Source organism: Mastigoproctus giganteus, chromosome 1, assembly GCF_048544385.1.
Source record: "Mastigoproctus giganteus isolate SK-2022 chromosome 1, ASM4854438v1, whole genome shotgun sequence".
Classification (NCBI taxonomy): Eukaryota; Metazoa; Arthropoda; class Arachnida; order Uropygi; family Thelyphonidae; genus Mastigoproctus; species Mastigoproctus giganteus.
The window spans coordinates 61,656,479-61,670,758 of NC_143575.1; positions in this window are offsets into that span (position 1 = coordinate 61,656,479).

Sequence of the window (14,280 nt, forward strand, 5' to 3'; positions counted from 1 at the left end):
TTACATCGTCCATACTAAATATTTCGGACTGAAGTAAAACCGAATGGTAACGAAAACTCGAGACGGAAGTGACGACACTTCCTAAATTATGCTAACTCAGTCACTAACGTTGATTCGTTCATAACTTCGGTTCTGGCTGTTCGATTTAAAAAATTTAAACGGTTTTGATTTTCGTCAAAGATGTTTTCACATAAAATAAAACATCTTTCGTGCGTACAGGTTACACACGCGCTTTTTTTTAATAATTGCATTCGAGGGCCTCACCGCCTACCTCATATATAAGATGCATCGATGTGTCAATATACGCAATTAGACGAATGTCTAATTATTCCAACTTTAAAAAAAAAAAGGGTTTCTGCGCTGTTTTGATAAAAATTGATAATTATTTGAACAAATAACAAAACGTTTATAAATTCTGGAAAAAAAAACAAAAACAGACATTGAAACAACATATTGAAGGTAGTCATGGGGGCAAATCGCTATTATAGATAAGTTTCTGAATATTTTATAGCATTTGGAAAGAAACGTATTCCATCAAGCTAACCCAATTTTGCATTAAGATAATTTTCTCGAGATCTGTTTAAAAAATGGCGAACAGGCTGGGGAAAAAAAAGAAGAGAGAAATCACCTGATATTTCAATTACACTGTTTTTTTAAAAGAGTGAAGGAGCTGGGATGGCGTTCTTTCAGCTAGTAGCCGCTGAGCCTTAGGTGCATATTTACACGTGGTTTCGTTCTGTCTCTGGCATCTCGCCAACTCATTCCCCACATACCTGCCTCTGAAACTTTTTATCATGCAATTAGAATTTGTTATAAATGACCTTTTGAAAGATGTTTCAATTTATCCTTGTTTGCTTATTTAACCAGTAGAGGTCGCAACAGTATTTCTTACAACACATTAACTAACATCCCCGATTAACCATTTGTCTCTTCCTGTCATTTATCATCTCCCAAACCCCACGGGTTTGCATTGTGTGTGTCATCTTCAGAGGATAGCATTCAAGATCAATGGTTAAGAATTAGAATTAAGAGTTTTAAATTAAAAATAGATATTTTCAGCTATTTCGCTAGAAATAAGAAATAAATAAAATAGAGATATATGATTTAAGGGTGCTGTGGAAGCAGCGAACTACCTCAACTAAATGACCAACGTAGTACAGCAGATGGCGGTGGTAGTCAGTAGTTTCCCACGTGATCGCATTGAAAAGTCCGTCTGTGACACAGGATGAGACCTTGTCCGTGCTTCAGAAGGTGGGGGGGGGGGGGAGGAGAATAAGGGGTCAGTAACTATGAAGGGAGGAAAGGACAAAGGACAAAAACGGGCTTTGCCAAAGAGTGAGCGGTTATATGCACGTTCATCATACACCACCCCAGCGAATAACACCTAATTCATCTTCGTCTTGTTACAAGGCCATGATGTATTTGAGCTTACATTGTACATGCAATCTTTGGCTCTACGCTTTTTCTATAGTTAGAAATTGTACAGGACTTAAAAGGATCAAAACAGATTCGTTTTAAAAAAAAGGTAGACTCTATCCACGAAAATAAAAATGGCACTATTCATAAATAGATAAAAAAAATGAAGGTTTGATTTATTGCTCATGTTTTCTTGTTTCAAATTTCATAAAGTATTTCCTTTACTTAAAAGGATCAAGAAAGATTCGTTTTAAAGAGGATCTGTTTTACAGGACCCTTTTTTAGACCTGTAAACCGTCCAAAAAGTATTCTTACGACATTGAAAGTGCCAAATCCTTAGTAGGTGGGAATCTATTTCCATTTTAAATTATTTTATTTAAACAAACAAAAAATTGATACTTCGCAATTATTTTAAAAACGAGACTACCGCTAAGATATGTTCGAAGTACATCAAAACTTAGTACAAGATAAATAATTATATATTTTCTGTACTTAAGAGATTGAGGTATGGATGTCCATCAATAGAAAGTTAATTAAAGAAGTAAAACGAATGGGGCCCACAAAAAAAAACCCTCCTCCAACAAAGTGTTGTACGTTTAATTCCTTTCGTGGATTATCCAAGGTGTTAACGGAATACCCCACCCCCCTTCCATCCGTTGCAATTCAGAAATAATTGAATAATTTTACACCATAATTTCCCACGAAATACTCAACCAGATTCAGCGGTCTAAATCTCACAAAGGAAAAGAAAAAAGCGTTAACCTCTGTGTTCCTATAGTTTTCCATAATCACAGCATCATCAGAACAAATCTCTCCACACCATCACTACGGATGAACACGGCTAAAATAAATGGTCTAGGGTTAAAGGTGAACTCAGACATCACACTCCAGAATAGATGATTAGCCTGAAGGTTATTATCTGTCTTTCATTCGGTGCCCGACCATCCAAGGAACACCATTAACTACCTCAATGAGAGATGCCCGTTCACATGTGTGTGTGTTAAATGGCGAACCCGATGTTGACCACGTGGTACCAAAGTCATTACAGCAATATTCTTATTAAAAAGGCTTTGACAGTCACGGTGTTGAGTGATAATTACAATACAAGATTGGAGAGTATTGAACTTAAACACATCATTTGTGCAGATAATTTACTGAAGTTTTCGGATGCGGGGAAAAAAACCCCTCTAGCAGGTAAGTGTTGTCAATACTGGTTACGCCCTAATTGGTTTTCGCCTAATTACTTTTTAATTAATATTTATCAGTTTATATTTAACACCAAAATGCTTCTGTTGTAAAAATTCACAGCAGACGGCGCTACCATCAGGTTCAAGACGAAATTTTGCGTGGTAAGTATATAATGATCGCAGATTTGAAAATAAATTTATGTCCAAGTCTATACACTGATCAACTAAAACTGTATAGTAAATAAATAAAATGTAATTTTAAATAAAGTAAGGAACGCAAGTGTTTTATGCACTAGTCTGATCATGATAAATTAAGATCCAGGATCTTTCTAAAACACCATAAAGCACCATGCACTCAAGAATCGTTAAAATTCGAATGTCCAACAATTTTTTGCGCTTTAGAGATTATACTCATACAAACGTTTCGGATACCAATATAGAGAATTATCTGCCGTAGTTCTTTGCTCCTATTCTACATTTAGATGACCCACAATTAAAACATAAAAAAATAACGATACCAGAAAATACTGGAAAAATATAACCTTATATAACAACCGGCTTTTATAAGTCCATCCCCTCCTCCAACATTCCCGCCCTAATATCCGTTAACCCTCCGCCACACACCAACTCCCCATATGGGCATTAGACTCCACGTGCAGAGGTCTCCGTAGCGTGTAGAGAAAGGATTATAGAAGCGGGGGTCACTATGGCCATTTGGCAGCGGACAATGGCCGAATATGGCTATTTTTGTATTTCTCTGCAGCAACAACAACAACATTGCCTCCCCTTCCGTCAGGGCGAATCCTCAAAATGTCGAAATTAACCAGTGGGTGGTAGACAATATACACCCCTAGAAGGCAACTCGGCTGTGTCAAAAGAGGACAATCACGAGTTTCCCAGAACCCGTTAAGCAACTGACTGTACTAAATCCATGAGGATTAGAGTATAACTGAAGAATCCGCACAAAGGTTGCGTAGAAACACAGAAGGGGGATATATTTCCCTCTTTTGTTACTCAATTGAGTATTTAGAGAAAGCTTTATTATTCTTCAGCATCATCTGGCACAAAGCTCTGCAACTGCAATCGTATTATGACTCTTGACTTACTCCGTTAAGAGTACCCAGATGACTACCAATAATAACCCCCTACTTCTCAGTGTTTGCATTTCAGGGGGCTATTAATGATTTATAATTTGTTTACTTGTCCAGAGTCAAAATTCAATAATTCTAATATAGTTAGGATTTTCAGAGAGAAGAGGACTATTTTACCACATCACTAATATGGTGTAGCCATTAGATTAGTCTAAATTTTCTACTACTGTAGTGTATTCGCTCTACTGTAGATTGAATTTCTAATAAAAAAGAAATAAAGCAGAGGCTTCCTTCAGCAAAACACTGCTCCCAATAATGGGACATAAAATATTAACACACGAAAAATGGATCATTCACGCTAATAGATGATGTCGAAAATTCCCAGCCGGACCTCAGAAGGAAGGGAGAAAACGAAAAGGTCAGTCAAGAGGGAATTGCACGGTCTTTTTGCCGTACTTCATCATCGTCACAGCAATAACCGGAAACACCGGATACAGATTCCCACGTGCCTCGAAGTGCTTTTCTCTAGGCGCCTCTGAACTTAGGTCACTGAGACTTGTCTAATGAAATCTAACAGGTAAAATTACCACAAAGTGTTTCCTCGCATATCTCATGTTGATCTCAAAGGAATCTGATAATTCATCTGATAACAGGGAGCTGTTCATTAGCAGGAATATAAACAACACAAAAGCAGATTCCCGACTGCTTCATCCCCTTCTCAGTAGGCTGTGGTTAAAGCGAAACAACAAAAAGTAAAAACGTGGCAAGTATAAAGAACAGATTGTCTTCAGTTGAAAAGACTATCCGTGCAATTAGTATCTCCTGGATTAGAGGAGTTCATCGGATGTAGTATTCATGCCTGGTTATCGATGTCGATTCAAATTATGTGAATGCGAATAATCGATGGAACCCAGTCTCAGTAGGCATCCCTATCACAGCCGCATTCACAGCTGCATGCATCAGTCCACCACTGCTTGACCATAAAGTTCCCCGAAAAATTAGGAACTAGAACTTTCGATCGTTTGCACTAGTGTCTAATATATCATTAATTTTATTATTAAATTTGGTATTAAAAGAAACTTAGCTGTATTTTATGAAATTTATTTTATAAAAAAATTATAAAAAGTAGTTCTAAATAAAAATAAAAAGTAAAAATTAATTTTAAAGGTAATTCTAAAATTAAAATAGACCCTGTCTATTCATAATATTAGCTATTAAATGCTATCCCAGCATGCAGCGAGTTGATCGAGACACTCACTATGCCATAAAAACTAAAAAATTCAAAATGGCAGGCTTCTGATGCGTAGAACCACAAAACAGGCCCACAAAACCTCGAAAGTGCCTATTTGTTTATTTGGTACATTCTGTTCTGTACCATAAACAGATCGAGCTTCAAATCACATTGATTCCTGGGAAATATCTTGAAGGATCAGCAGAAATATTTGGATTGCACTAATGAGTGACAATTCTAAAACGAATTAATGAATTTTAAACCATTAAAACTAAGCTAAAGAAATGTTACTTGCTACATCCGAAACATTATAATAGTTAAGAAAAAAGAGAAACCTATATTCTGAAAAACAAATTAAAATTAGAAATATTTCCAAAAGATCGAAACATGCATGATTAGAATAGAAAACCAGAAAGACCTGCCACCACAACTAATCTACTTGCCATCTTAAGCATCAATGCCGGTTCTCCGCATGGTCCTGCTGACACTTCCCCAGGGCCCTCGATTGTAGAGGACCCGAAAAGTAGATATTTGTATAGATTTTAGTAGATTAGCTAATCTACTACGATTGTAGTAGATTAGCAAATCAAGAGATCGACCGAAAAGTGGTTTAGTGGGTACTTATTTGGAAATATGCAATGATATTTTAGACATTTAATGGGAAATCGGATTGAAGTGTATAATACGCTAAACGGGTTGTATAAAACGAATGAGAAGGGTCTTTTTCCTCCCTTATAAGTGAGACAAGAACGAGGGGGCACAAATATAAAATCTGGACGAATAACAGAAGACTGTTTCCTGCAGAGGATTGTCGAATGGAATAAGTTGCCTTCCTTGGGGACTTGTCTGACCTATCTGGTCGTGTCAGATTATAAACAGAACATTTTTCTCCCTCTCTGAGGGAGTCACGATGATGCCGAAGTAAAATAAATGATGCTGAACTACTATAGAGAAAGATAATATTTCTAGAGGGGTCGAACTCCTTGGTCACCAAGTCCTGGGTGCGCTACTAAATGAAGTTGCTGCGATCTTTTATGAATACTGTACACAAGTTTTGCATGCACGTTAACAAGATGGAGACGAACTTTTTATTATAAAAAGAGGGGGAGGACAGAGGTTGAGTCCTGTGGCCTCCACTGGTCTTATACTTTTTTTGCCTCTGACAGAGCCATGCATGTGCCACAAATAATTCTACATCCCGCCCTTTTTGTTCCTTATCCTTCTGTTATGGTAAATGCAACAATACACAACTTCCTTAGTTTCGGGCCAAAAAGCATGGAGGGAAAGTGATAAGCTTAACAAAGGTGACTGAAATCAATTTAAACTAGTCAATATCGATGGTATTGCAGGGATAATGAGTCAAGCATAACTGGTAAAAATATAGCATGTAACTACCCTGGAACCTTGTTTTTAGGTAGGGAGAACTGCAATTACCTCTACGTTGTCCATAAAGGAAGTTTGCTTTAAATTCCTGGATGGGAATGGCTTCTCAGAGGCAGAGTTTCATGTACTGAATAATAAGCATAAATTTACAATAATAAAGTAAAGTTTTCAGTTCTTTCAACAGATTGTTTACACGAGTCCTTACGAAAATAATCTAGTTTCACGCGCAGTTCGGCTGATGATAAATAAGTTATCCTGATGATAACTGAATGTATCTTCACCTTCAGTTATCCTTAGGACAACTTCAGTTATTCGGGATAACTTATTTGACCTTCGGTTATCTTGAGGATGACTGAAGGTCAAATAAAAAGATGATTTTCCGAAGTGATTTTGGACGCTACTCTCGTATCGTTAGAAAGAGGCTCGCGTTGGTGTTTCCACTCGTGCGGGGGCACCTCCATTTGTCATATTCCGCTGTCAGTAACGATCTTCACGTCACTCCGCCACGTTAGTGTTACAGTCGACCTGTTGAGAGATGTCGCGCACCACTTTGGCTCATTCACCGCACGCAAGCACACCCTGTCTGCGTGTTTTTCTTATGGCGCTCACGTGTTAGCTGAGAGGGTAAGCGTCCAACTTACACAAACAAAGGTCTGATCCCAGTGATTACGCGCAATTAGTGAGTGCAACAATCGCACACTGTTCTTAGCAAGGGACATCACGATGGGGGAAGGAAGTTCCTCTTGCTTCCAACAGACTCTTTTGCAGGTGTCCGACCAACTTACCACCAGTCGTCTTCTTGACACTGGAGTGTGACCACCTTCGCTCTTCCTGTGCACCCCTCCCTGCACCCACTCGTTCCTTGACAGCTGCCTTCTTTGTTTTACACCACAACTCAGCCCCTGTTCCCATGACGTTTGGAGATAATTATAGTAATACTCCACGCTCACTTCCTGATAGAAGAAAAATCCCTCAAGTTGACCGTTAGTTTCTTTTGAGCAAAAACAAAACATGCTAAGGCTATCCACATATTCAGTTTATTAAAGCAATACACTGACTGAGTCCTATGGTTGGTTTGTCTTTTTCTGGATGAAAAACCGAGTTCCTGGTCTCCCGAGATCGACTAACTCAGTCACAACAAATAATAATAATAAAAGCTTCTGTCTTGACAGGATTCGAACCCCAGTCTTTTCGAAACCATTCTGCACCTGTCTGTGAATCCTTACCCGTTACACTAATAGCAGAGAATATTGTATTTTTAACAATTCCATTCCAAAAAACATTACACAGGACCTTTGAGGACTGTGTGATGAGATGAAGAAATATTTACAGGGGCAGGCAGTTAGAATGACGTCTAGTGTAGTTAAGTGGTACTACATGGGTGCCTAGAAGATACATTTGATAAACAACCTTCTATTACAAAGCTATTTGGACACGTACTAAGAGAATAGGCTTAGTTTACTGCATACCAAATATGAATAAAAATTTCATCATATGAAAGATTTTTTTTATTGTGATTCCCCTACCCCCAAGCATGGTAGATTATCGGAACCTTTCATGCTTCCAGTCGATTATAAGTACCGGGCGTGGTTTAAGAAGGCAGAAAATATTAAATTTAGACTTAACTTTTGTAAATTGTAATTTTCATGAAATATAAATGAAAGAACAGAGCAGAAGGGATAAACAGGAAAAGGTTATCCTGCAGAGGATGAGAGAGGTGTGTTGCTGACTAGCTTGATGCATGTGGATGTAATCACAGACCTCCCCATGCTGGGCGAGAAAGGTCCGAGTTCGAATCCCGTCACTGGCACGATTTGGTAGCAGTTTTTACAGCGTGGCTGAATCAGTCAGTCTATAGGGCAAGGGTTGCATGGTTTTTACTCCCAGAAATTCGGGTTTCTTGTACAGCAAAAACCGGGATTGAGGAGTGCGTCTCATATCTGAGAAAGCCTGTAAATCACTTAAGAGGGTCAACATAAATACCGAAATGTTGCCTTGCAGTTGACAAAGATTTACCGAAGAGAAGTGGGTTGACCTACCCTACTGCTTCTCCAAGAAGCTCATGCCTACGGTTCCTGTGCAATCACAAGATCCAATTAAGGACTGAAGGATCCATGATGGATAGTCCACCAGTGACCAGAGATGCATCACGTTTCAGGTTACAATTAATGTAGGCCCTTCAGGATGGTATGAAACCAAAACGTTCAACCGACAATATAAATTGGAATAAATTTCAATGAAAATGAAGGGGCGTTCAAAGCACACTGTTCCATGGTGGATTCATGAGTTAACAGTGCTCCGTAAGCAGGTACAAAGTGCGCGGAAAAATTCCCGACGCAACCGGAAATGAGTTTATTTCAGTATTGCTAAGGAACTAAGAACAACTTATGTGACACAAATAAACAGCTACAGTAGTATGCTAATTGATTTCTAACAAGTTCTGGGAGCAGTTTGTTGAGATGCAGGGGTCAGCTGTTCCCTGGTCATCAGATCTGATTCAGTAATCAGATTCATGATTACTGAAAAGTAATATGTTCATGATGGAGCGGATAGAGTCCTTGGTTGGACCCAGTCAGTAAGGGATATTTCTAGAGAATAAGAGGGATGTACGCATTTTGAATGATACCTCTCTTTTCAATGAGAAACAGGTGTCTTTCGCTGCAGCACAACTTACAGAAGCCGTGGAGCAGACTATATTAAAGAGTCAAGAGAGGTCAATGAACGAACCTGATTCGTATCGACCAACAGCTTTGCTGCCAATTTTGAACAGGATATTGGAAAGATAGTACTGATGCGTCTAATAGTATATTATGACGCTCAGGGTTAGCATCCTCTAGACAATATGGTTTTAAGAAGTGCTTCTTCGACAGATGCAGACTAGGGCAAATAGCTAATGAATATTCTGGTCGATATGTACTGGGTTTGTTCATTGACTTAAAGGACACATTCGTGACCTGTGGTGGCAAAGTATCCTTATCAGGATTAGAGCGTCTCTTTTACCCTGAAACATCTACCGCATGGTGAGGAACTATTTCTAACAGAGATATGTCGTTGTGAGGTCTAGCTATCCTATATAGCCAGGCTACTCTCAGGGTTACGTCCTATGGCCTGCCTGCTGAAACATGGTATTCAATGAGTTTTTGCAGTTTGGAGTTGAAACCTTCACTTAACTGCTGACCCGTGTTCGAAGGCCAATCTAGAAAGAAGCTGGAAGGTAAGGCAGCGGCTTGCTTAGAGCAAGCCTTATTCTCTGCATAAGCTTGTGGTCGTTATGGAAGTGTCTCCATGAAACACGCGGCGTACAGCTTAGGTATCTTGGGTTGTGCCTTGAGGAGCGCTTGAGTTTTACAGCTCTATCTTAAGAGAGCTATAAACTTCTCCTGCATACTTGATTGGAATTCTACAATTAGTAGAATTATTCAGATTTTGTTTCCAGAAAATGATGCTGTTAATGATAATTTTGAACAAATGCAGATTAGACAAGATAATTGTAAATACTCTTGTCCTGTTGAATTTCAGCTATTTGCTTTGACAGAATTAAAAGATATTTGTGGGAAATTAAATGTGAATAAGACCCCTGGGATTCATCTCATTGAGAATAATGCAATAATTAAAATGGTTGAAATATTTCCTCAATAGACTTTATTAAACATGTTTAATAGGTGTTATATTGACAGCACATTTCCAGGATTTTGGAAAATAGCTTTGTTGAAGTTGATTCATAAACCTGGCAAACAGATAACTGATCCCAGAGGGTATAGACCAATCTCATTACTCCCGGATTTGGGAAAGCTTTTTGAGCGTTTAATTCAAATGAAACTTAATGAATGGATGATTAGACAAAATATTACTTTACAGTGTCAATATGGTTTTGTTAAAGGTTTATTTGCTGAAGATGCTGCTGGTGAATTGTTAAATAGTATAAAAGTGCAGCCATTATCAACCCACTGCAGGATGGAAGAATCCCCAACAATTCATGTTGAGGGAAATGGACCATAATCTGCCACGCTGGTCCAGTGCGGGTTGGCAGATCGACCGTATTCAGCACTTCGGGGCTTGAACCCCGTTCTACTCAAAGAGCGTATGCTACTACACTCCCGCTCCTGGCCACTCGGCTACGGAGGCCTCGTTAAATAGTATACTGACAGCCTAATCCAAATATGTACTAGTTTTGTATTCAAAGTATATTGTATTCTCTGAGAAAATTAGATTGCCCTGAACATCTATATAGTTTAATTAGAAGTTATTTAATAAATAGACAGGTAGTTCTATGTTCACACCATCTTAGATGAAGTAAACAGGTTTCAAGAGGATGTCCCCAGGGCTCAATCTTGGGGCCTCTTCTTTGGAACCATATCCTAAATATGGCTACAGGAAAAGTTTGATTTTTTCAAAAGGATATGCAGATGATCTGGTTATCTGTTTGCCAGGTAGGTCCAGATTGATGTTAGAATTAAATGATAAGATTGTAATGGAAAGTTTAGTCTCATAGGCTAGACCACATAGATCCCCAAGGGTCTTATTGGAGGGTAAATAAATTCCAGTGGTGGAGGTGACTAAGTACTTATAATTTTTGACAGTCGGTTATCTTTACTGCTACATTTATGAGTGATAAGGTCAAAAATTTTTCATGTGCAGTGATAAGAAAAAGTAGATCTGAGTGGAGCCTTAAAAAGAAGGTTTTAACATTGTATTATAAAGCAGTTTTTCTGCCTATAACAGCATATGGTGCGAATGTGTGGTATAATACAGTTAGATTTAGGCAAAAGCTTTTGTCTGTATAGAGGGAGATGATCTTAGCCTTATTCAAATTCTGTAGAACAGTTTCAACAGATGCTATACAGGTTTTAGCTGGGGTGATACCCCTCGACTTGTATATTTTCCCTATAGAGCTTTTTCCTATTATTTGAGGAAAGGCAGAACCCTAACATTCATGGATATTACTAGTGATATAGCTATAGGTATACCACAGGCCAAAAAGGTTATTATGAACCTTTTAATTGAAAGGTGGCAGGATTGATGGAACTCAAGTGACACTGGAGCTGTAACTAGATTGTTTGTCCTTGAAGTGAGATATGTGTGGAATCATAAAGTTACTAAGTGGTTTTCCCCTGGAATACTTTTTAACTGGACACGGATCTTTTAACAGTAAGCTGTTTAGTTTTGGATTAGTGGCCAACCCATCGTGTTTTTGTAGTTGTTTGGAATCCTGGAACCACATTCTTTATGACTGTCCCTTATATGAAAACTATAGGGGGGAGGAATTAAAAAAAGGAGATATCTGACTTATGTGGATAATGAATCTGAATATCTTGTGGATGTTAGCAGGTATAATGCATTGCAAAGGTTTGCTAAATCTGTATTTAAAAGAAGAGAATTATTAATTATGATAAGTACCGATTGATCGAAAATTCTACACTTTATTTTATTTATTTTATTTTTTTTTTTTGCGGGCTCATAGGTTTGGGGGACCTACGAGTGGGATTCTGCTGGCACCCACCGGTCTTTTCACTACCGGTGGATGCGGGATTTTTTTTTTTAGTACATTTTTGTGCAGACAATGTTAGTGGTACAGGCCCGGGTCTTTGTGTCACGGACAACCGCCCGGGTGCATCTGCACAGATGGTGGCTGCTCCCTGGTGGCAGAGATGCCCGATTTTACACACCACAGAGACACACCCCTACATTTACATTTCAGGCAGTAATATGGGATTCTGTGCCTACAGATTATGTAGGTGGCATCCGCAAGGCTGGATGCCACCCTTGTCATTAGTATATATACTACACTATACTTGAAGAAGAAAAGGGGCACAGTACATCAAGCCCCGGAAAGTAATAAGAACAGATAGGGGAAAAGGAAGAGCACCGAATCTCATTTAGGACAATGTATTCCAGCCAATCGTAACATATGCCTCTGCAGCGCTTTGCAGGACAATCTCTACAGAAGCGTTGACATTTATAACAGGAAAAATGTCGGCGGACTTGCTGGTCATTAGAACCTGCTTGACGTATGCTCTCAGACGAGAGCATCTTCATGGAGATTTTAGTGGTCTAGTCGTACCAGTTCAGTAGCCGTCTAATGGCTTGATTATGATATTGGAACAGAGACTTATCAATGATGAATCAATAACCATATGGCAGAACCAATGGACTGAATGCAGAGTTTTGCTCTCCTGCCCTTTGTCCTTACTGTGTGTAGACCATAAGCAGAAGTCTGCTTTGTCTCGACTAAACATCGACAGAAATCCAGGCTGTCAGCTGGGACTGCCTGATTCAAATCTTGGCGAATGTGGTAAGCAGAACGGCCTCCATGTCATGTTACATTGTGCGTGTACGGACTTGCTTGAATCCTCGGCTAGAGCGAGAGACTCATTCTATATGAAGATATACTTTGGGACTTGATCAGTTGACGTTTGATCTCTTTAACAGATTTATGAGACTTTCAGAGGAGAGCAAAACTGTCTTATTAGGGTCACCCAAGTCTGAATTTATAAGTCCATGTGTTCTACGGTCGATTTGCATTTGCCGGATGAAACACCCGATTTTCCGGGAGGAAGAAATCTTGCTGTACACGTTTGAGACCAAGTCAGCCACTGAACAAAAAAAAAAAAAAACAAACTATCAGTTCCTCGCCTCATTGATGGGATTTTAAGCCGGTCCTTTTCCACCCAGTGGAAGGAGGACGATGATTATAAGCACTGTGCTACACGCGTGCAGACAAAGGAGGGCAAATAGATAGTTGTCCAGCTCGTCGTGATGCGGATGGAAATTCGTAAGGGGGATGTGATGTGTGCGTTTCCACTGCGGAGTCAAATGGCCAAGTTCTCGTAACGTCATTTTGTTTCATTGGAGTTGACCAGTAGGTCATTTACGCTTTGAGTGTATTTAACTTATTGCGCTAATATTTTACCTACAATGCTTTAAGTTATCTGTAAACGAGTTCTAGATGCATACAGGCTAATTGCCCAGGTGGCATCTAACGGAGCAAGCTTACTTAAATGAGATTAAGCCTGTAGTATTAATGGACTTATATGATCCAAGTACAATTCTATTGAATGTGGCTCTGCAGTGTAAATACAACATTCATGGGGAATTCGATTGCAGATAGTTTTTCTAGACAGCTGATCCAACAGATGCTTCCGACTTGAGCCATCTGTATTACTGCAGAGAGTCAGAATATTGAGTTCTGTGTGCTGCAGAGAGTTGTCAATATACAGTATAAACAGGTGTCTGAACTTGCAGCCAATTCCTAAGATGAAATCACAAGATGAAAATTGCATGTTCCACGAAGGAAGGATTTTCTTAACTGTGTGGACACATTATCCAACGTAAAGCTTATATCTTGAGTTCATGGATGCTGATACCAAAAGGACGATTACCAGTAACCCAACCCTGTTAAAACAGTAATACAACCAAGAAGATAAATCATGCAGATCATCCCAATTCGCATTCCTGGAATACCAAATGACTTGCGGCAGAAGAGGGCCATGGGACAAAAGTTCAATGGAGAAACAAGTTGCGGTTTAAGGTTCCTAGAGGACCACTAACGTCATCTGTGTACTTTTTGAAAAGTAGATAAGAAAGAAATCTAGAATATTGGGTGTAGTCTTGGGACTGCTGTTCTCGTAGGTAAATGATCAATCATGTGAGGTAGTTGGTAATTGCAAAAGATGGCAAATCAGCATCTGATCAGCTGAATCCATGTAACTAGAAAACTGAAGCTAGTCGGAGCTGTGATCGTTAAAATCACCAAGGGAAATTATCTTGCTGTCGTCAGGAAAGTTAGACTGGAGAAAGTCGAGTTTCAAAGCAAGAAAGTCAGAGCTCTGGGTGACTTGCATAAGTGAAAGAAAGATAAAGAAAATGAAGAATAGGGTAAAGGGATTTGAAGCCAGGGGAGACCAAAAAGAGGATCTTCCACATTATGAAGTCTCTGACAAGGGATGCCTTTGAAGCAAAAGAAACTATAGAG